The 24,462-nt window shown below is 46.7% G+C and overlaps 1 long non-coding RNA gene across 1 annotated transcript; it reads right to left on the bottom strand.

Moving 5' to 3' along the window:
• Nucleotides 1–1,104: 1,104 nt before the first annotated feature.
• On the bottom strand, nt 1,105–16,869 carry LOC142830450 (uncharacterized). Its single transcript, XR_012905688.1, has 2 exons — nt 16,433–16,869; nt 1,105–7,697 (listed from the first exon to the last, which is right to left on the bottom strand). It is a non-coding gene; the product is annotated as an uncharacterized LOC142830450 (long non-coding RNA).
• Between the last annotated feature and the right edge of the window lie 7,593 nt (nt 16,870–24,462).

The following is a 24,462-nucleotide window of genomic DNA, read 5'->3' as shown; positions in this document are numbered from 1 at the left end:
AAACAAAGCTGACCATTGAGCACTGGGGCTGATTCTCCACTGCTTTACATCTTGTGCCATTTTTACACCTGGGAAAACCTAGTAGGTAAAGAACTACTGAATCAGGATCATTTGTGTGTGTAGTTGGCTGATCCTAGTCAGGAGCCAGACCCCACTGTGCTAAGTGCTGCATACACATGCAATGAAAAGATGGCCCCAGCTTCCCAGAAGCAAATGTCTGCACAAGATCCAAGGCACTGGAAAACAGGGCCCAGTATAGTGCACCACTGCAGGTCTTGAAAAGAGAGTCAGAAGAATGCAACAGAAAGCACCAGTAATGTTCTCATGCAGCTATTCTCAAACTGTGGGTCAGGACCCCATTTTATTGGGGTCACCAGGGCTGGCTTAGACTTGCTGGGGCCCAGGCTAAATCCTGAGCACCTCTGCCAAAGCCAAAGGGCTTCAGTCCTGGATGGTGGGGCTCCTGCCTGTGGTTGAAGCCATTGGGGCTCAGGCTTTTGCTTTGCGACCCGCTCCCCACCTCCCAGAACATGGGCATTCAGGCAGGCTCAGGCTTCAGTCCCTCCACCTGGGGTGATGTAGGAATTGTTGTTGTCAGAAGGGAATCGTGGAGCAATGACATCTGCAGACCTCTCTTCTAGTGCAAGGAATTCCAGGTGGAGAGTAAAACGTGGGTATTGGAGAACTGCTACCGAAAGGAACAAACACAAAGGAGGAGATTTGCCTATGGCTCTTTCACCCTCCTCTCCCCATTGTAAACAGAATTGTATTAATTGAAGACTAGTATGACCATTAATTATGTTTAATTGTTATGTGATGATGGTAGTGAGCCTAATGTAACCTTGTATCTATGTTGGCTGAGTGTGGATACAATAATAATGTGTGTATATAAGAACATTGCATTGCTGGCTTATGTACTGACTTGTTCCATTTTAAAATTCTAAGCTGATGAATATTCATTTACAGTTTAACTTTTAACTCAATGAATATTCATAGGAACGATTGTTGTTTCATGAATATGTAATTAATAATTCCCACAACCAATCATTTTAAAGCTATGCAAAAGAGCATCTTGTACAGACCAGTCACTTCAAACCAGAACCCTCATGCAAATGCATGAGTCTAACCTATAAAGGCCTGAGCAATGCCCGTTTCAGTTGTTGCGTCAGGGCGTCAGGCTAGGTGTAGGTTAGACTAGTGCATGCATGAGAGGGTGTATGTGTGTGGTCTAGCGTCTTGTCCCGGGTCGTATAAATGAGGTTAGCATCATCTACGAGTTAAGCCAAGTGGAAGGCTTGGTCTTATACTCTGATAATCTTACTTAAGTAGGTTTAGATTAGCTCTCGTCATCAAGTCTGTCCGTCAGGCAGCATCGGTCACAGCACATCAGCCGGCCTTGTGTCTGTTCAGCAGGTGCGTCGCGAGTTAGGGTATTATTTTAGGATAAGTGTAGTATAGGTTAGTTTAGAGTCTCGTGTCCATCGCCGTTCCAGCTGCGCCGAAATGCAGGAAGAGGCTGAAGGTCTTCCCGGAAGGGGAACACATCGCTCCCGATTCCAGCGCTTCGCGGGACCTCCTGGCTGCTCCTCTCCCGAGGCTTTCAACTAGCCAATGGATTGAGGTCGCCAGCGTCGGCGCAGTCATCCATCGAGGGACTCCTGGCTGTTCCTCTCCCGAGGCATTCAATTAGCCAACGGATTGAGGTCGCTAGCGTCACACCCATCACCTCAGTGCCGCTAGACTCTGGTAAAGTTATTAAGTGTTTGAGGGGACTGCCCCCTTGCTTGTTTGAGATTACTATATAATAGTTTAGTTATAAACCTTATCCAAATTGTTCAGTTTTTATTTATGCGCCATATCTAAGGATAAAGAACAAAAACCGGTGATTGATGCGGAGTTTGGGGTCGCACCTTAATCTTCTCAATAATTTAATTAGGCTAATTGGTAGGTAAATATATACAGTCGCCCCATCGGGTAACACCATTACACCACTAACCCTGTGGGGAGCATCTGAACGCCAGCCCCACACAAGTACCATTCATCTGCACTAAAGCTGCCTATGGTTATTCATGTCACAATGCCAAAGGGATGTGTTATCCCAGAGCTGATAAGAGCTGCTTATTGATCAGCCTGGTTTCTTTGGTGGACTCACCCAGTCTCCCCGTGCTTTCAGCCAGATCCCGGAACATTGCAGTCCAGGAGAGTTTTGCCGTTGACTACCACAAGTGCAGGGTCAGGCTTTGCTGTACCAAAGACATAAGGCAAATGCCCTATCAAAGAATCTTGCTCTAGCACCAGGTTTTGACTGCTCACACAAGAACAGTTTCTGTATTCATCCCAGTGAGATTATCCGATTTCAAACAGCTCCCAATGGAAGCGGAGTTTTTCTAAGCCAACATTCCACTTTCCTGCAAACAAACACACGCTTGAAAATTGGGCTGGCATTTAAATTGGATCATGTGACTGTTTTATGCAGGAGGCCGGCAAAGTAGAAGACTAAATGCCACAAGTCCCAGAAACCGTTATCTGATGGGATTTCAAATGATTTTTTCTTTACAGAGGAAGGATGGTCTTGTGATTGAGGCATAAGACAGGGAATCTAGTCTGGGCTGTATTTGTGACCCTGTCAGTCTTACTACAGGATTGTGGGCAAATGACTTATCCATCTCTCTGTGCTCAGGTTCCGCATTTGTAAAATGGGGATAATATTCTTCTGTCTCATGTGGCTGCAGTCAGGTGCTACAATAGTATGGAGGTGGATGTATTGTAAATAGGGACTAATGGAGAAGTTTATTTCAATACCCTCCACCATTCTGACAAACAGCAGTTCTTTGCCTGACAACTGGAGATGAACAAATGGTCTCTACAACCAACACAGAGGCTGTACTAGAGAAACAGAGGGCTGGTTTGAGATATGGATTTCCTCCCCGTGCAAGGCCAGTTTGTGACATGGACATGGGTGGTCAGTACAGCTGAGGTAGGGGAGGCAGGCCCACAGCCCTACCTACAGCCCCGCCTCCTCTGCTGAGGCCCTCCCCCCAACAGGGCGGGGAGGAGCAATGCACCAAGCACACACCCCCCACCACCATGGGGAAGGGAAGAGTGTATGCAGGCGTCAGCATTCCTGGAGCAGCAGGGAGGAAAGAGGCCATGCAGCCTGAGTCTCTCTGGCCCTGTAGCAGTGGGAAAGGAGGTTGCCATGGCCCGAGCCAGCCCAAGTCTCCCTGCACTCAGGAACAGCAGGAAGGGAGGCACTTCCTGCTGCTCCTCTTGGCTGCAAAGGACAAAACGGAGCCAATGGGAGCCGTGAGACTCTGTGGCCAGAGTGCCAGTAAATAAACAAACCGGGGTGGCCACTTAATGTGTTTGAGAGTGATTCCGCGGAACACTTTCAGAAATTCTTCAGTTCTCTAGTCCAGTGAACAAAATCCTGCCAGACCCTGGGGTTTCGCAGACCATCGTCAGGGGTTTCGCAAGAAATCGTGGAATACTTTTTTTTTTCCTTACAATGTAAGCTGACATATATAACAGCTCTTTACAAATTAATTTTCTTGAAAATAATTTGGCAGTAATTGAATTGCACTCCCCACTGTCAACTTTTTCTGGCCAAGCAAACGTTTTCATAGGTAGGGATATGAAAAATTTTAGGGAAAAAGGTGGGAATCACTGCTCTAGCCCTTCCTTAAAGGGAGATCTTAGTTCTAGGAAAGATCAGATTCTTAGGCCTAAATCTATTGCCTCTCATTTTCAGTAACGTACATCGACACTTTTGCGGCGTCCTTTTAAAACATATTTGGGTTGTGTTAAAAATTTGGTAAATTGCATTCCATTCTCTGCTTCTGCGCAGTGCAGAAGCTAGGGCATAACCCTGACTTCCCATCGAAGTGTCTGCTTAGGAATTCTGCGGTGACATTTGTGGTGCCAGATAAGTAGGATGCCGTAGGTGTTATTCTGTGGCGAATGCACCAGTTCCAGAAGCGGATAGCTTCTGTGCATAGGGAACAGGAGTGAGCACCGCCCTGGCGATTCACATAATACATGGCTGTGACGTTGTCCATGAGTATCCTCACTGTGGTATTTCAAATATGGATGAGGAAGGACTTGCATGTGTTGAAAATGGCACGTAGTTCTAAAAGGTTTGTGTGTAGACGAGCTTCTTGTGGGGACCATTGGCCCTGCACTGAGAGGGGGCCCATGTGAGCTCCCCAGCCCAATAGAGGCATCTGTTGTGATCTGGTGGAGGGGTTCTTATTGATGAAAAGGTACCCCTGATAAGAGATTCTTGGGGCTGGTCCACCACAGGAGTGATCGGGTAATGGCGGGTGGAGGTGTTACCAGTCTGTGGAGGTTGTATCTGGTGTGGTCGTATACGAGTGTCAGCCAGTACTGAAGGGTGCGCAGGTGTAGCCTGGCGTGTTTGACCACGTATGTTATGGCAGCCATATGGCCCATCAGTCTCAGGCATGTCATAAGCGAGACAGTGGGGCTGACGGTGATGGTGTGAATGAGGTCCTGGATAGCCTGAAACCTTTGTAAGGGCAGGAAAGCTCTGTCAGCAAGTGAGTCCAGGCAGGCCCCTATGAACTCGATGTTCTGTGTGGGGTGCAAAACGGACTTTTGCTCGTTGAGGAGGAGTCCGAGAGATTGAAAGGCTTGCCTGGTGAGCTGAACCATCTGAGAAACCAAGTGCAGAAGGACCCTCAAGTAGGCAATCGTCCAGGTATGGGAAAATGAGTACTCCTTGGTAGTCACGGCCTTCCTCCGATGATGATAAGACCCTTGAAAATACCCTGGGGGCTGATGATAGCCTGAAGGGAAGGACCTTGTATTGGAAGTGGTCCTTTGCCATGACAAAGCGTAAGAACCTCCTGTGAGCTGGATGGATCAGGACGTGGAAATAGGTCGAGGGCGGCAAACCAGTCTTGTGGATCTAACGTAGGGATTATGGCAGCTAAGGTGGTCATTTTGAATCGTTGTTTCCTGAGGTATTTGTTCAAACGGAGGTCTAGGATGGGACGCCAACCTCCGGACCTTTTCTGGGTGAGGAAGTAATGAGAGTAGAAGCCTTTGTTTCTGAACTAATTTGGGACTGACTGGCACAAAGAAAGAAGGTGATCAACTTCTGCTTGGAGGAGGGCTTCGAGAGAGGGGTCCCTGAAAAGGGACTGGGTGGGAGGGGTGGTGAGTGGAATGGATGTGAAGGAAATAGGGTAGCCAGTTTGGACAATTTCAAGGACCCATCTGTCCGTAGTGATTTTGGCCCATTGGTGGAAAAAGGGCCTCAACCGGTGGTGAAAGAGTTGGGTCAAATGATTCATGGTGCTGCCTATGACTGTCTGCTCACCCCCACCAAGGCATCAAACCTGTTGCTTGTTGTTGGGAGGCATGTTTGTCCTGCCGTTTGGGTTTCGGCGTCGCTGGGATCTCTGGCATGAGCGTTGGTTGTCAAACGACCTCTGCTGCTGGTAGTGCTGCTGCCATTGATGTCTAACGTAAGAGTAGTCGTATCTGCGTTGGTATGGGGAATACCGGCGCCTCCTGAAAGGGGGGGGGGGTGTACATCCCCAGTGTTCGTAGAGTTGTTCGGGAGACTTTAGAGGAGTGTAAGATTATGTCCGTGTTCTCAGCGAAAAGCTTGTCTTTGTCAAAGGGTAAGTCCTCAACTCTGGCCTGGAGCTCCTTTGGAACTCCCTCCACTTGAAGGTAAGAGGCTCTCCGCATAACGATGGCGGTGGCAATAGAACATGCGGCAGTGTCAGTGACGTCCATGGCCATTTGGAGGGACATTCTTGCTGATGTGTAGCCCTCTTGGATTACTGATTTCAGGATAGATTTCTTTGAATCCGGAAGATGATCCATGAGGTGGGTGAGATGGGAAAAGGTGTCGAAGGTATGGTTGGATAGATGCGCCGAGTAACTGGCGATTCTAAGGAGTAGCGTTGCTGATGTGTAGACCTCTCTGCCCAGAAGGTCAAATCTCTTTATGTCCTTGTTGGAGCCCTGTTGTTTGAAGTGTGGGGCTCTAGCCCTCTGTTGGGCTGTGTCAACGACTAAGGAACTAGGTTGCGGATGGGCAAAGAGGAATTCCATGCCCTTTGGGGGCACGAAGTATTTCCTGTCCGCCCATTTGTTAGTTGGAAGAGCCGATGCCAGAGCACGCCATATTTCATCGGCAATTTCCAGGATGCCCTCATCGAGGGGAATGGCCAGGCGCAACCTATGCTGTGGCTGGAGGTTTCTGAAAAGCTCACGTAGCTTGTCCTTGAGCTCCTGCAACAGTATCTCCTGTGTGATGGCTACTCGTTTAAACAACTCCTGGAATTGACGTAGGTCATCTGGTGGAGAACCCTCGCCTGGCATGACTGCGTCGTCTGGCAGGGATGAGTCTGGTATAGCGGTCCCCGGTAGCTGGGCCACAAAGAGGGTATGCTCCGATTCCGATGGAGGATGAGATGGTGATGCTGAATGATGCAGAGGAGTAAGGGGAGTCGGAGCTGGAGAGTGCCTGCATGGGACATAGTAGTAGGCAGATCGTGATCGGTAGGAGTAGCCGCTGCAGGAATCTTGGGAATAGTGGTCGCTGCGGAGGTATGTGCTATGTTGTGGTGAGCGTCTGTCGTGACAGTGAGAACAATCGTGATATCGATAATGGTGTGGAGAGTAAGGTGAACAGGAGCAGCTATCTGATGCCCTGGAAGGAGCAGGAGACGCAGAGAGCTCTCTGGAGCAATGTCTCTGATGAGAGGGTCTAGCAGCCAAGAATGGAGAAGGCGGTCTGAAGAAGCATGGGGAGACCTATGCCAGCCGGTATAGAGATGTGGGGAGCACGGCACTGGAGGAGAGGGGAACAGTGCCGGGGAGAAGAGACAGGAGCGAGAGCAGCTCTGGTGCAGAGAGATCAAGGCAGCAGGGCTCAGAGCTCCTGCTCTTGCGGCGTGCGCTGAAGCACTAGCCAGCGCTGTGCTGCTCGGCGCCGGCGGCTCGGGGACAGCAGTGATCGGTGCCGTGCCCATGGTAGACCAGGTTGGCGCTGTGTACTCCGGCACCGTGCGGTGGTTTGACAGCGGTGCGGGTGCCGGTGCCGTAATGCTCGGCTCCGAGGGAGCTCTCGCCAATGGCTCAGCACTCTGTGTGGGCGGCAGAGAAAGAGGCTGAGACAGAGCTGCCTGGGGTGCGGGCTTTTGAGAAGGCTCCTGTTGCCGCTTTGGCTTTTGCACCGTTGAGGTAGGGGGACGTGGCTTTGCAGTGCCAGACATCCCCAGTCTTTCCACCTGACTCTCTCTGCCATGTAAGGCAGTCGGCAGGGATCTAGTAGGGGAGAGTCTAAGCTTTTTTTGAAGCCCCGCAGTTGGGGAAGGAAGCCCGTCGCTTGTGGGGCTGTTGGTCAGCATCAGTGTGTTGCGGCTGCAGGGCTTTATCAAAAAGGATCATTCAGAGGTGCCTCTCCCTGTCCTTTCTAGCCCTGGAAGTCAGTTTGCTGCAGTGAGTACATTTCGGCGGGACATGAGATTCCCCCAGACAACAGATGCATTCCGAGTGACCATCGGAGGCCGGCACTGCCTCCCGGCAAGAGCCACATTTTTTTAAGCCGGTAGCTGCCGACATGTTGCCAGTTCCTGAGGCAGTTCTTACGGCCGCAGAAAGACGGCTACTTGTCTGATTGCTGATGTTCTTCTATATGTATTTGTGCTATTATTCTGTTAAAAAAAAAAAAAGACGACAAAGCAGACAAATTAAGGAGATGCAACTATGTACAAGGAGCAGGACAGGAGAACATCTGAGAGGCGGAAGGTAAGAACAGTACTGTCAGTGTCTATTCTTCCTTTCGTTTGGCTTTTTTTTTTTAAATAAGGAGCAACAAAGGGGAAATATAGGGAACACACACACACACACACACACACACACACACGTCAACTAGAAGTCTAGTTCAGCAAGTGAGGTGAGGAGCGGTTCCAAGCATCTGCAGCCGGAGGCGGTCTAGAGGAACTGGCGGGAGGCCGGACCGTGCACTAGAGAAAAGAGCTTGAAAACCGCGAGCTCACGGCACATGCGCAGTCCGGCCGAACACTGCACAAGCTTCCATCTACAGCCCCGGGGCAAGGCCAGCACCCATAGTGGAGCACCCATGGGGACATCCCCGAAGAAGAACTGCTGTGTTCTTTCTATTTAATTTCGAAAGAACGCCACAGCAGCCTAGATGCAAGAAGTTTTTCTGGGGGAAAAAAGGCCACTTTAAAATTTAAAACAATAAAAAACCCTGTAGTCTAGACGCACCCAAAGTGACCCAGACACAGCTCATTCCTTCCCACACTTCTCTATAGCTCTCACAGATCTCTCCCTATTAGGCATGGGGGTTACACAAGCCACAGAGAGTGGCATGGACTACACAGCATTGATTATACACTTGACTGGCCAAATGCAGCGTCAACATTTTTCATGACAGGGGTGTTGGTTGTGTTAGACACACCGGTGGGCGAGGCACTTCACAGATATGTACATCAAAAGGAGGGGCTTTTGGAATGCCACACGTGTGCAGGGTCTGCAAACACAGATCAGATGGCTGGGTTAGGGGGCCAACGGCCCAATCTGTCAAGATACATTAACTAGCACTGTGTTTAGTCACGTGAACGGCTCCATTACATTAATACTATTCACTGCAACAGGCAAAGCGCCTGTTTAGAATTCACAATATTTAAGAATAACCGAGGCTGTAGGGTGCTTGCATACCGCGATATGTAATTTATATTACTACATTCTGCCATACCAACTAAACATTATGATCTCCTTGATATCCTCTTACCAGCGTCTACTACAGGGATGGGCAAATGGCCCTCTGCAGGCTGGAGCTGGCCTGCAGTCACCCTGCACTCCCCGATCACCAGGCCAATCAGAGCCCGAGGGGGGCGGGTGGTACGTGAAGTCTCTCACATCCTGTCCCTGCCCTACCAGGGGCACACAGCGGCTAGACACACACACTGGCTGTTTTAAAACAGTTGGTGTCTCTAGCCGCTGTGCGCTCTTGCAGGGGCAAGGAGACTTGTGTGCACTCCCTGCCCCCAGGTACTGACAGGCCTGGGGGCAGGGAGAGTGTGCGAAGTCTCTTCCTAGTAGAAACCTAAAGGGAACTGCCAGATGTTTTAAAACAGCTGGACTGTGTCTACATTGGCACCCTTTTCCAGAAAAGGGATGCTAATGAGACCATTCAGAATTGCAAATGCCGCGGGGGATTTAAATATCCCCCGCGGCATTTGCATGAACATGGCTGCCGCTTTTTTCCGGCTCGGGGTTTTGCCGGAGAAAAGCGCCAGTCTAGACGGGATCTTGCGGAAAATAAACCCTTTTCCGCAAGATCCCTTATTCCTACTTTCAAGAAAGGGATCTTGAAAGTAGGAATAAGAGATCCTCCGGAAAAGGGCTTTATTCCGGAGGATCGCGCCAGTCTAGACGCTTTTTACCGGCTTTTCCCCCAAGCCGGAAAAAAAGCGGCAGACATGTTTATTTAAATCCGCGGGGGATATTTAAATCCCCCGTGGATTTCCCTATTCTGACTTACCTGCTTTGCATGACTATTCCGTTTTATGGGGCCAGTGTAGACTTAGCCATAGGGCTGGAAGAGACCTCAGAAGGCCATGGAGTCTAGCCCCCTGCCCAAAGCAGGACCAATCCCAAAGACAGGGACTCCCTATCTTGCTTAGAGGCAATGAAATGGCTCTGAGGTTCTTCCCCCCCCCCCCCTTAAAGCTCCTGGAATAGGGGCATTCTGGAGGAAAACTAGAACAGTGCTGCAATGTGCTTAATCTTGGCCTTCTATGAAACTGTGGACAGTGCAGATTTAGAGCAGCCTTGAGGCTAATCTAACATTAATACTGCAAATGTGCAGTATTAATTTTTTTTACTTCACATTAAACATTTAAAGTCATGCACCTTATTAATTATCCCTTGTTTTAGAAGTTTATATATATATATATATATATATAAAAAATATTTGTTAATAACTTTGATACCATGGTGGCACACATCCAAACAAGTGCACATGACCTCAATATTGGTACACAAGACAAAGCTCACTCCATGCATGGATGGAAAAATCTTAGAGGGAACACTGGTTGCAATCCAAAACTGTATTTGTCTTTGCACTATCAGAGGCATAGCATGCAACTCTCAGGAGGTAATAGCAGCATTAGGTAGGCATCAGCTGGAGTATTAGGTCCAATTTTGGACACCAATGTATAGAAAAGATAGAGAAACTTGAAAGGATCAAGAGGTGTGTGTCAAAGATGACCAAAACAATGGAATTAAAGCCATATGAACAAAGGCTGAAGGAACTGGGTGTGTTTAATTAGGGGGGGGGAAAAAAAAGAGGAGATTAAGGGGAGATGTAACAGTTTTCAAAGAAAGACCGCCATGAAGCTGGAGACAAGTTGTTCTCTCTTGCCACAGAGAGTAGGGCAAGGGGCAATGTTAGGAAGTTCTTCCTGAGAGATAATCTAACTATAAGAACAGAAGAAGCAGAACAGATTGCCTAGGTTCATGACAGAAGTGCCTTCGCTAGAGGTTTTCAAAAGGAGGCTGGACAGCTCTCTGGCTTGGTTCAGCCACAACAAATAATGCATCTCGGTGGGGGGGCAGGAGAAAAAGGGGTTAGACTAGATGAGCCTTGCAGTCTCTGCTAACCAATGTTTCCTCTAATTTTTTCCATCTATGTGCAGAATAAATTTTCTTCTGTGCACTGAGGCTTGGGCAGATATTGAAACACATGCTGCTGGAGGCTGTGAGCGCTCTGCTAATCAGCTGGGTGGCACTTCAGTCTTTTCTGGGTGGCCACTCAAGTGCACAACTTACAGCAGGGCTACTCAACATGTGGCGCACAGGCCACATGCGGCCTGTTTGTTTGCAGCCTGCGGTGCAGTTTGGGTTTATGCAGGGCTCAATAGCCCGTGAGTGGAAGCCAAAACAAAAAAGTAGTCAATATAATGGCCTTCTGTTGATATGTGGTTTAGCAGTTAAATTCCTGGACTGTCATTGCTCATTAAAAGTGCTGTCACATAGGTAGAAATCAGGTAAATATTGCCTTTTATTAATATCAGCAGAACTGACTTAAATGGGGCCTGCATGTTGTGTAGTTTTGCCTTAATCTTTGTATTCATACCCATCCGTGTGAAAGAAGCTATTTACATGTATATGCAACCACACTTAAGTTGCGGCCCTCAGCATGTGCTGTGGGTATCCTTGTGGCCCCTGGAGGTTCCAAAGTTGAGTAGCTCTGGCTTACAGACAACACTGCTTCTAACCACCTAGTTTTAGGATTCTAGGATTTCAAGTGGAACAAAAACATTGTTTGATCCCATATGGGTGGGTTTTTTTGTTTTGTTTAACTAATTTGCTGAACCCTTCCACAGCCCCCCAGATATGGGGTTCTCGTTGATCCAAAACAATATCATATTTTCAGAACTGCCAGCAACCTCTCCCCCTCAGAAAAGTCAATTATTCATACAGCGCTGCTCCATATTGGAGAAGATGCACTAGTTTAAAGGGATCAATTTAAGATCTATTTGGTTCAACTCTGACAATTTTATTAACACTGTCAAACAGTAGAGGATTTTTTTTAAAGAAATTTTTTAATTCTCTGTCCTCCCTGCTGTCACACCCATTTTGAAGCTTGAAAATAATTTTGTTGCCTGTCATTTCCCAGCCTCTCAAATTTAATCAGTCTGGTTTTCCAGAGGGTGAAAGCTAACCTGGATTTTCTTATTTTACTTTGTTTTCATAAGAAGCTTTAACAGAGTCACAGTCCTGGGATTCTATTTGTTAGTCTATAAAGAAAGCACAAGTTAGCAGCTATATCCAGCCCAGAGTAAAATAGCAAACACATTGTGGTCATGCATTAAAAATTGAGTTGTGCTGCAGTTGTTGTTGGAAGGGGATGGTTTCTGAGTATTTTAGTAGATGTGCATTTAAAACAATATGTAGACCAACAATATCAGACGACGGATTATATCTATAACCATCTCAATTTAATCCAGTTATGATGTGTTACACACACACACAAACTACAGTCACATACAAGTTTTGCATTTACTTGTTATAGCCCCTTCCCTCTGACCATAGCATATGAATTTAGCCTCGCAACTGTATTATGCCCATTTTACAGAGAAGGAAGCCGAGCTGCAGATTCCTCATCCATTACTGCCTTTGTGTAGTCATTTATGCCTGTGCAAAGTATACCTAGAACACTGCCAAAGGAGCGGCCATTTCCCCTAAAAGTGTCATCCTACTTTGGAAGATAGGACTTGGCCATACAAGGTGTAAAGCAGCGGAGAATCAAATCTAAAGACTAATCTTTTCAAGTATTCCCTCTGATTAAGCAACTCCATGTGGGGATCCACAATTTGCAACATCATGTTGGAACCCCAGAAAGTAGGCATTTAAACAAAAGTTAGTGGGCACATGAAAATTGTAGCTGAAGTCACTTGCTTAAAAAGACCAAGAAGTTGGTCAGACTGTTGCAAAGGAAGCCAAGTTTCCTGACTCCTACTTCTGGTTTCTTCTCTTTCCTCAATGTAGGTCAATTTGTGCACGGTTGGCAGCATCCCTAGAGTATCTAATACTTTCCATAGCATTTTAGTTATTTATAATAAGATAACGTGTGAAATGAGTTTGAGTATCCTAGCAAGAAGTCATAGTAAGTTGTAGCCACACACACACACACACACACACACACACACAATAGAAAAATCCACAGGTAACCAATAACGTAAGACAGCTTAAACCCAAGGGCCAAATTGTATACAATACTATTAATGAAGAATAGCACCTTACACAATCAATAACCCTATTGAAGCCAGTGGGACTACTTGTGGAGAAAAGTGCAGTTCATTGTGAGCATGGGTATAACAATCTGTCCCTATGCTGACAAGGGTCACTTACAAGACTAAGACTATGTATACACTGTGTTCTTTTTCTGAAAAAGATTTGCAAACCTCAATTTGTGTACCTTTTTCGGTTTGTTTTTTCGGAAAAGGCTTTTCTGATATTTGGCTCATCTACATGAAAACCCTCCATGTTGTGAGGAATACAGAACTTTGGAAAGAATGCGCTCGCTTTTTCGGAAACGGTTCTGAAAAAGCAGACCCGTTTCCCTGGTATCCCAGAAAAAACTCTAATGTAGACATTATTGGAGAGGCATTGAATTTTTAAGCAAGTATATCCTACAAAAAAGCAGGAGTTGCATTTTATCAGTGTGATTCCGGGAGGAGAATGATAAACTGATGTGGGGATACAGGGTGGGATTTCAGCAAGTGTGAGGTTGAATGCTCTAATAAAAAAAAATTAAATTAAAAAACAAAACATCCCCATGCCTAAAATGTCAGATTGATCCCATAGCCAAAAGATGGCATTCGTGCAGATCCCTTCTACATTAAAATGTTAATAGCAGTCTCTCTATTACACCCCCCCAAACAGTAGCAAACCCCAGTACCCAGTGACTTTTGAACCATAGGACACCAAGTTCCATTCACTGGGCTAGATTTAAGGACAGTTATTAAAATTCTTATTTGTTTCACTCCACAGTAACTCTAATGCTCAGATATTATTATATTTCAAATTATAAAATCATGCTGTAACATGCTGCATAATCTCACAGTTTTGAATTCCTGTGTCATGATTGTCTGACATTTCCCAGGCCTCCAGCAGCAATGCAAACAGCTAGTTTAATCTGCGAGCTGAAACAGCAGCAGTGAGAAGCAGGACTTGTGGCAACTATTAAGTCACCATAACCAGTTGTGAAACATCCTTTTTCCACAATGGATTTTCAGCTTCCCTTTCATTCTCAGATGAATGAAAGCTGTCATCATGGCCATTCTTTGCCGCCACCACCACCATCACCAAGTTTCATCTGCATCTAGATGATGTATAAGCCTTAGCATTCAGAGACAGGGTGGCTGTGTCTAGACAGCTGATTTTCCGGAAAAAAACAACTTGCCAGCTGTCTACACTGGCCGCTTGAATTTCTGCAAAAGCACGGACTTCCTACTCTAAGAAATCAGTGCTTCTTGCGGAAATACTATTCTGCTCCTGTTCAGGCAAAAGTCTCTTTTGCGCAAAGCTTTTGAACAAAAGGGCCAGTGTAGACAGCTCAGATTTGTTTTCCGCAAAAAAGCCCCGATCGCGAAAATGGGCCCCGATCGCGATTGCAGAAAAGCACGTCTAGTTTGGCATGGACGCTTTTCCGCAAAAAGTGCTTTTGCATCCGTGCCAATCTAGACGCTCTGTTCCAAAAATGCTTTTAACGGAAAACTTTTCCATTAAAAGCATTTTCAGAAAATCATGCCAGTCTAGATGCAGCCAGTAAGTATCTGAATGATACCCTTTTATTCTGAATTGATTAACTCAAAGCTTACATTAAACTGAGGCTGATACACAGGCCAGGTGCAAAATCACCCCCCACCCATGGTCCCGTAAGTAAACATGCTCTGGCCAGCCGGGGGGGGAAAAGCAGGAACAATGTGCTGCCTGAGTCTCCCTACCCCATGCTTTGGCTTGCTGGGGGGGGGGAGGATGGGGCTGATTTCTACGCTTACTTGAGGGACTATAGGAAGTGCATTCATAGCCTTGCAGTCCACATTTACAAAAAAGCACCCCTGACCCAGAAATTCCTGGGTATGTGCCTGAACCCATATGCTCCTCTCAGCTGCCATGTGTTAAAGGGTGACAACACAAAATTCCTACTGGAGACTCAATTTCCAATTCTGAACTTTCATCTCATATCAGAAGGAAAAGTCAAAATTCTCACAATAAAAAAATTTGGTTTTGAAATAAACAATTTTTAAAAGGTCAAAGACTTTGGTTTTGACTTATTTTTGAATGTTTGTGATATGCATATGTTGGAACCAAGCTGAAATGAAGGGCTTTAACCTTTTCAAAACAAAAACAATTTTGATTGTGTCAAGCATTTCAATGAAATAGATATGTTTCTACAACTTGTTCTTAAGTCTCACATTAGATTATTTTTCCAGGGACACTGTCAGTTTAACTATCACATACTAGAAGATTTACCTGGTGTTGCTCAGGTCCTTAACTCAAATAAGTTTTGTTCTTCATTTAAATCACTGTTCTGGGGTGGGACTGGAGATGAGGGGTTCAGTACACAGGCTGCCCCAGTGAAGAGGATAATCTCAGCCCTCTCTTACTGCAGCAGTTTGAGGCCAGCTGAGAAGCGCCTGTCCATGGCTGCTGCACCCTTCTCCCAGCTGTACCTACTAAAGCTGCATATCCCCTGGCTGTAGGACAGGCACACAGACAAACTCTCTGAAATATATAGTAGGTAGCTGTCCCTTTTGCCACTTTTACCTTCTGCTGGTCCAATGAGGCTATAGTTGTCCAGATTCTCAACTCTGGCCTCTTGCTACTCCTCTCTAGTCATTCTACAGTATAACCCTCCTCCTAACAGACTCCTCCCTTACCATTTGATGAGAAAGTCAGATTCCAGGCACATCCCATTGTCCTGACACAACCAAACCCTTACCTTGCTGTAAGTTATGTTAAGAGGAAGCTACATACCAAATGTGGTGGTCCTAGCTCTTACCATTAAGGAGCAGTTCTTGAACAGACTCAGACATATGGACACAGACAGATTCTAAAATATATATATCAGACATTAAACATTTCTTTATCAGTGCTACCAGTAGCCAGAAGTTGTTAAAAAGGGGAACTTTTAAAATGCAATTTATTCACTTCTGTTTACTTCTTACATTCTTCTGATCTTGGGCAAATGAAAATCAGTGAATTCAGCTTCATTTTTATGGATAGCCAGTTTTGCCCTCTGGCTCTCAGTGCTATAACATTTGGGTTTCTGACTTAGCTGAGAGCTAGATTTTTGTTGTTGCTGCTGTTCAAAAAAAACCCCTCAAACATATAATTGTTTTTCAAAGGATGGCATATTTCTATTAGTCTTATAATTGAAGCTATAAAAGTGTATTCACAAAATATAAAATTGGAATCAAATGTGAGTGGACTCTCTGGACACTTGAAAATGCAAAGGAATCATCTTACCCATGCATGGGTAAGAATAGCCATCTTTGCTTTCCTCAAACATTCCTGTAAAACAAAAATTTGCTAGTACAGATCCTCCACAGAAAATAAAATTTTTCACTGTGTGGGCCATGTAAATTTTATCCAGAGAAACTAGAAGGAGCCTATGGAACACCAGCAAAATGAAGTTACAGTTCCTGTTTGTAAGTATATTCACAAAAGCATCTTTGCCATATTCACCCACATCTACGCAACAGCATGCCTGGAGGAAAATAGCCTGCCCCTGCATACTCCTTAGAGCATGTGTTAGGAGCGCCTCACTGAAAGACCTCAAGCTTATCACAAGAGATTGGGTATGTCTGCACTGGAATCAGAGGTGTAATTGCAAGTTAGGTAGACATACCTGTGACAAAGTCCCTTGGTAGCTCCCTGGGTGTTCTGCACTTCCTGGCAGTTAGGCATGCACCTCAGAGAGCTTCCCCGTGTTGCTCTGGGGTTTCCCTAGAGACAAGGGTTCCCATTTACTGAGTCACTCTCATCACAGGCCAGTCCTTAGGATTCAGCATTACCTTGCTCTGCTATGTGCACCTTCCATAAACTCCTCTCCCCAGTGCCTGGGAGGAATCCTTTTATAGGAACCCCAGAGGCCTTAATTGGCAGCAGGTGCTTAATTAACCCCAGCTGCAAGCTGCCTCCTAATTAGGCCTCTATTTTCTACCCTGGCCCCTGGGCTGTGTTCAGGTGAAGCTAATTTGGAAACAAGAAAGCATTAACCCACCTCCCAATATGGCTGCCTTCTATAGGGCTACTTCTAGACTGGCATGATTTTCCGGAAATGCTTTTAACGGGAAAGTTTTCCATTAAAAGCATTTTCGGAAAAGAGCATCTAGATAGGCACGAACGCTTTTCCGCAAAAGCACTTTTTGTGGAAAAGCGTCTGTGGCCAAACTAGATGCGCTTTTCTGCAAAAAAGCTCCGATCGCCATTTTCGCGATCGGGGCTTTTTTGCGCAAAACAAATCTCAGCTGTCTACACTGGCCCTTTTGCGCAAAAGTGTAGACAGCTGGCAAGTTTTTCCAGAAAAGCAGCTGATTTTTCGGAAAAACTGGCCAGTCTAGACACAGCCTAAGAGTTTTGCAGTTTGCAGGGTGTGGTCTGTCACATACCTGTACTAAATTTGTGCTAGCTAGCACCGCCACAAATAGCAAAAAAGATGCAAGGGCACAGAGGATGAGCAATGTGAAAACATACCAAGAGTACGGAGTATGCTTGTGCAGCCTGCACAGACGTTCATATTAGTGCATCTTCATGACAATACGTATCTGCACTAAGTGAGTGCTAGTGCACAGATACCCACCTGAGCAGCAATCACACCTGTACAACCACCTGTAATGCGGATACAAAACTCTGGGCACAGGCGTGGGAAATAGGATGTTTCTGCACACTGCTTCTCTGCACCCAGGGACCAGCTCTGCTGCTGACCAGCCACTGGCTTCACCAGCCCCAGACCCTGGCCTCCAAGTGGCCCCACGGAGTCCTGCCAGGCCTCCAGGGTCCTGCCAGCCAGCTTTGCCGCCACCTGCCAGCCTCAAGACTCCACCACCCCTCAGGGTCCTGTCGCCCACTAGTCCTGCCCACGTGAGAACTGCAGCCTGCCAGCTCTGCTGGCCCCAGGGTCCAGGCCGCCAGTCCTGGAGACTCCGTTCCCACCCAACGTCCCACCACCAGCCTGGGGCTCTGCAGATGCCCCCAGCCGTGGCTCCTCTGTGGGCAGCAAGGAGCGAGGGCTGCAAATTCTCCTGGACTGTACCAAATGGCATCCAATCATCCAGTCCACGAGAGCTGACACCCATTGAAAGGGCTTAAGATTCAGCCTAATTCAGCACCCCTGCCTGCAGTATTGTTCCAGCCCCCACTCACTCTGTGCTTGATTCTCTGCTTTATTAGTTTTGACTGTTTCTTCCTCTTGCATGCATCAATACTCCTGTTGGATGGATCAATCAAGATCCTGTTCTGACATCTCAGAAGGAGAACAGGCTCCCTTCCCTTATAACCAGGCCATGGGTGTTTTTCAGTGGCACTAACCCTTCAGTAGCACCTGCCAATTATTGTTCTGGTTTGGGCCATTTCTCCCAGGTGTAACCAAAAAAAAGTGAAATATTTTGGTAATATGGCTAGAATTTGCCTTGTCTTATATTAATTACACTGATGGCCTAAGAAAAAGCATTAAGCGCCATCTTGGCTCTACTGAAGTCAATGGGAGTTTTGCCATTGACTTTAATGCACAACTCTCCAGCCAGAGTGAGGAATGCAGCAAACGGTCTTTTCCCCTTGCTCTCCTGTGTCCCGGCCCTGTCCCCGCCAGCCCTGCCCCTCCCATCCTGCAGCCCCCTATTGTCCCAGCCCTGGGCTCCCCCAACCACCACGGTCCCCTTTAGCTCAGTGGATGCCCTGGGTGCGGTGGAGGTATCGGGGGGCGGGAGGGGGGGGACAGCCCTGGGTGATGAGAGGGTGGAGGCAGGGGGGTCTGGGTGGTAACAACTTTCATATCACCCTGCTTGTTTCTTGGTATTCAAGACTCTTTTGGCAAATAGAAAATTAAATTTTATGTTTTTACATTTTTTATGATCTGTGTTTGCTGTGCAGATAGCACGTGACGACATTAAACTGTCTACCTCTTTGAAGAAAACTAATCCACTATGTATTTGAGAGAGAGTATCTGTGTGTCTGTTCGTTCAGGAATTCCTCCTAAACAGAAAGAGCTAGAACCACCAAATTCAGCATACACCTTTCTTTTATCATAATTTAAGACTGTGTCAGGAAAATGGGATATGCCTGGAATGGGATTGCTTCTTATAAAACCATAGAGGGGGAAAAAAAAAAAAAGACAGAACCACCAGGCAGGTGATCAGGACTGGCTGGGGGCATATGCCCCCCTCCTGCCCAGGACTTCTCCAGCCCTGAGTCTTCCGCCCCCTCTCCTCCCCCTCCCCCCCCACCACACCCCTCCAGGCACCCTTTAGGAAGGGCAGAAGCTTCCCCCTCCCCTATGGGGACATTGCTGGCTGTTCGCTTGTATCAGAGAACGAGGGGAAAAAGACAATTTGCTGCATTCCTCACTCTGGCTGGAAAGTTGTGCATTTTGCTCTCCCTCCCTGACAGAGACAGTAAGGGGAAGAGCAAGCAGGCCTGGTCTGAATTTTTCTTTTATTTACCAAAAAAATTGAGTTAAGGACCCGTGCAATACTGTGCAAATGTGCTCATGCTGTATACAAACAATTCTTCCATATATCTCACCTGTACATTCTTGCTGGCTTCAAACAGCACCAGTCTTGTCTTCACGTCCTTAAAACAACCTTTATGTCTTATTTGTTTTTATAGCATCGGGATCCATTTTCCCATCCTTGTTCACTTAAGCTATTGATACATGAGCAGCATCTTAATTTTAATACTCCACTTAGATGACACCTGCCCATTCCTTTTTCGTCTAGCACTTCATGCATATTTTGGGTCTTTCCCCCTCATGGAAAGCTTCCAGGAAATCTTCCATAGCCCAACATTCTGGAACACTGTTATCCACATCTTTACTTTTGCTATGCTGCTGCTTGAACTGTATAAAATAGCTACCCTGCCATTCGTTACAGTGAAATCAGGAATGCCTAACATACAAGCGAAGCTCTTAGTTTTCTCCATTAGTTGTCTGCCAGGGAGATCTTGCCAACTTTCTGCCTGGATGAACCAACACAGCATCTTCCACATGTCCCCTCCTCTTCTCCTCCCCCTCACCCCGCATTTATTCCATCTGGAGTTCTGGAGATTTGGTTCTAATTTGTTTCAATCTCTTTGGAACTTGTTTGAGCAGAATCTGGTCTCAGATCTGGTCTATGTGTCTGTAAAGCACCAGATTCATCTGTGACACTATACAGTGTGTCATTATTATAGTCTGCTTTCCCTTTGCATTGAATCAATGAAAGTAGGCAGCCCAGAATCTCAAAATCTATTATGCATATCTGAGAGAAGAGTTTTTCCTGTTTTTTAGAATTACATCTACTTTCAGCCACTCAACATTTTGAAAGTTCTTATTACCATAATACTTCGTTTCCTAGTAATAATGAGATTCTACTGCATGCATTCCAAGAAATCACAATCAAGGTTGCACTGAGTAACCAAAACTCCTGGTAAATGACTGAAATGCACAATCATGTATGTAATCTTAACACCCTTACCAGCCACTTCTCAATTGCAATTATATTGTTAAGAAAAAAATTGATACCATTTTGGTATGCAATTAGTTGTTTGTCTTTAGGAGGAAGTTTTCCAAATACAGTTGCCATGTGTCTGGTTTTGAACTGGATAGTCCAGTATTTGAGCTTTCTGTCCGGGAAACAAATTGAGAAAATACTGTACATATGAATGTCCGGTATTTTCTAATTAATTAAGTTTTATTATTATCATCAGGAGTATCAGTACGTAGTTGCGTACTGCCTGGCTGGTAAACACACTCATGGTCCCAGCCAGGCAGTACGCAACTACACAGTAGAGAGGAGGAGGGTGGGGGCGGGGCGGGATGGAATCCCCGGGGCCAGACTTGCCCGTGCACCCCGCTGGGACCGTATGCGGGTGAGCAGTATCCCGGGATCTGCTTGTGCCTGGGCCAGCACCGCTCCCTGCCAGCTGGTTCCCCCCCCCCATGTTCCCCCCGCTCCCCTTCCGGCCAGCACCGCACCCCCCAACCCCTTCCCAGCCAGCCCTGCTTCCCGCTGGCTGGTTCCTTCCCCCGATCTCCTCCGGCCAGCCCCGCTCCCCGTGACCCCCTCTCAGCTAGCCCTGCTCCCTGCTGGCCAGTTCCTCCCAGCCAGCCCTGCTCCCTCCCCAATCCTCTTCCGGACAGCCCTGCTTCCCGCCAACCATTCTCCCCCACCCCCAATCTCCTCTGGCCAGCCCAGTTCCCCCAACCTCCTCCCGGCCAGCCCTGCTCCCCTCACAGCTGGCCCCCCACCCCCATCTGAGATCAAGTGTGTCCGGTATTTTTTTGATATCATCTGGTAACCCTATTTCCAAAGCACGTAAGAGGTTTAGGAGAACAATACTTATTGAAAAGAATCCAAGGGACTACTGCTTCAAATCCCTTAGGCACTTTTGGAAAATCTCCCCATAAACCAAAATGCATTTAACTTTCGTAAAAGACAGACTGGGATGTGGTATCGGTCTTTCAAATGAGGCAAAACTGAAGCTCTGTGAATCTGTGGTCATTAAGATCCAGTCTCACTTTCCACAACAGTCGGAGATGCCCGACCTGGTGCACTGGTCTCTCTTGCTGGAGGGCCTAATTAGGGTATGTTGTCTATATCACAATGAAAAAAAAATCCACAGTCGGACCATACCAACTGACTTTGGGTTGTAGGGTGGTTTCATTGCTGTGTAGACTTCACACTCAAGCTGGGGCTCAAGACCTGGGACCCTCCCATCTCGTTGAGTCCTAGTGCCCGGGCTCCAGCCTGAGTTCAGATATATCTATACCACAGTGATACAGGCCTGCTACCCAAGCTCTGCCAGCTCGAATCAGCTGGCACAGGCCACTTGCAGGCAGGGAAGCCACACAGCACCCCCACCTCCCTAGGCGGCCCTAAGGGATGCCCAGAACATGCGGCACAGCAATTTAAAGGGACTGGGGTTTGAATGCCTCTGCTGCCACGGCAGCAGTGCAGGCAGCCAGAACCTGGGCCCCTTTGCCTCACCAGGCACCAGAGCAACTGCCCTTTACCCCCTCCCCGCTCGTTGGCAGGCCAGCCTGCAGGTGCCTATTTGCTGTGTAGACATACTCCTTAGATGCTCCACAACGTGTTTACTGTAACCTCTCAGGGTAGCAGTGTTCCATCGTTAACCAAGGTTCCTTTATTCAAAATGTTCATTGATCTCTGAAGTTTAATGGGCATTTAAAACAATGTTGAAAGAAACAAAGGAAATAAATGCAAATGATACTCTCGTTAAAAACTCCTTCCCCTCTCAGTTGCATCATTTGAACTCTCGACCTCTGTGATGTAATCATTTCACTAATTTTCCCATCCATCTTCCCTGACAGACAAGACCTGAATTTGTAATATAAAACAAACAATAAATGATTCTCATTCTACACCCTAAGGAAGCAAAAAAGTGAGGCACAAATTCATATCCTTTGCAGGTTACCTTTATCTTGGATTTCCAGCGAGTTTGAAAGATTGTTTTGGGTTTGTTTTTTAATTTTGATACTTACTATATTTAATAAAACATTGTGTGGGAATTCTCTTATGTTTTTAAGGAAGTTGTCAAGGAAAAATACCGATATAAATTATAAGTTAGATTGCTTCCCTAAATGACACCTTTGTTAATTAATTAGGCTATATTGATTACTTGCTAGCTATAACTGCACCAAAAATTCTTCAAAGCTAAGTATTCAGACTTCCCGAGGTTTCAACCTGGCTGGTTCTCTTTAGGGACGCTGCTGGAGTAACCTCTGCACTTAAGCAGCCATGTAATACCCCAAAAATTCTAGAATCCTTACAGACATTAGAAATATGCATTGGTATTCAATGATATTCAGAAACTAACAGCAGTAAATCCAAACATAAGTATCGGGCCTTCCCAGAAATCCTCCAGGGCACTAATTTTCACAGAGGACTGATGAATAAAAGGAATGTGGAATTTCTAGGATAAACTTTGTTTGAAATATTCCTTTCAAACAAGACATTCAAAGGCTTCAAAACCTGAAACCCCTCTTTATTCAACTCCCTTAACAGAGCAAAACACACACACACACACACACAAGCCCCGATCTGCCGTTTCCTTGAACTCTGTATCATCATTTAGGTCCCTGTTCAACAAAGCATAAGCATATGCTTAGGTCCCTTTGAAGTAAATAGATGAAATCCTCGCCCCTTTGGAATCAGTGGGAGTTTTCCATTTACTTCAATGGAGTCAAGATTTCACCCAGTGTCGCAAGTCCACATTGTTTCCCTTTATGCCTGAGCTCTGCAGACTTCTGAAACCAAACAGCTTTATGAATCTGCTCAACTTCTCCCCAGTTCAGAAAAGCTCTTAAGCATGTACTTAGAAAGTTTTTCTGAATTGGGGGGCTCCTCCTTCTTATCCCAAAGTTACCAGCAGAAATGGAGCATCCATTACTGGCTGATAGTCACACTGACATTCCTAGTTCAGAACTGTGACACTTCCAAAAGTACGGCAACCTCGCTTTTATATTCCAAAAGGCATTAATGGTTCCTAAGTTGTAACAAGCAAAACTCCATAGGCATTTCTATTTCAACATTCAGTCTGACACCTGATCATCATAATCATTCAGCCATGATAAACTGTGAAGATTAAATCCTAGTCGCACTGAATCAATGGCAAAACTCCCACTGACTTCAGTGGGGCCAGGATTTCACCTGGATATTTTTATATTCTCATGGGATAGATCCACAGATAGTGTCAGCTGGCATAGTTACATGATCTTCAGTGGAGTCATCCTGACCTACACCAGCTGAGAATCTGGCCCTGGTATCTCCACATTGGCCTGGCCAATGCACCCAAAATAGCCCTTCTGGACCGCAACTTGCATACCAATTTGTAGGACAAAGGGACTTTCTAGAAGCATTATAGAGGGGTAACAAGTTGTATCTACCATGGAAAAGTGGTTGTGTCTTTACAGTCTGTGGTGGCGTATGCAAACCCTGTCACAGGCACGAGGATGTTCCAGAGTGCAGATGCCGCCTGCCAGGCTGTGAGGCTGCTGGCTGCCTCAATAAATCCGTGAATATTCCCTCGTCTCAGGGTAGCACAGAGTCCTTAAGCAGCCCTGCTCACAGGGCAGTATGGCCTATTGGCCAAAATCAGTAAATAGCCCCTATCTTGGGATAGCCCAGAGAGTCCATCAATGGCCCCTAGTGCAGGGCAGCATGGCCTGCTGGCCGGAGTCAATATGCCACCCTTGGTTCAGGGCAGCCTGGCCTATGGGCCAGAGTCAGAAAGCCTGGGGTTTGCATTCTGGTAAGGAGACCTTGGTCCACCCTGCTCCACCTGGACCCTGTGAACAACCAATCCATCTACTGCCCCCTTCCGCGGGGAATCTGGTCAAAACACGCTGAGTGTACCTGGACTGAAGGGGCTGATCCTGCACCCTCCCTGGGTTGCTTCCTACCGGTTCTGCGGGATCCTCCAGTTCCCCAGCAGCACCTTCTCACTGGGGCCAAGTGGCAACAGTCTCCTGGACCGTCAGTTTCCACTGTCAGGGTCACTAGCTGTTGTAGTTCTGGCTGCAGGTCCTTCCTCACTGGCCAGCCCGGACTGAGCTGCTCTCTTGCCTTTTATGCTGCCCCAGCTCTTAGAGCATGCCCAGTCTGGTTGAAGGGGCGGGACTTCCTCGGCCCACAGGGTTTCCCCCCCTCCCTGTTCTAGTGA

This window comes from Pelodiscus sinensis, chromosome 8, assembly GCF_049634645.1.
Source record: "Pelodiscus sinensis isolate JC-2024 chromosome 8, ASM4963464v1, whole genome shotgun sequence".
Lineage (NCBI taxonomy): Eukaryota > Metazoa > Chordata > Testudines > Trionychidae > Pelodiscus > Pelodiscus sinensis.
The sequence above is the reverse complement of the archived record's forward strand: the minus strand, read 5'-3'. Positions and strand labels throughout refer to the sequence as shown.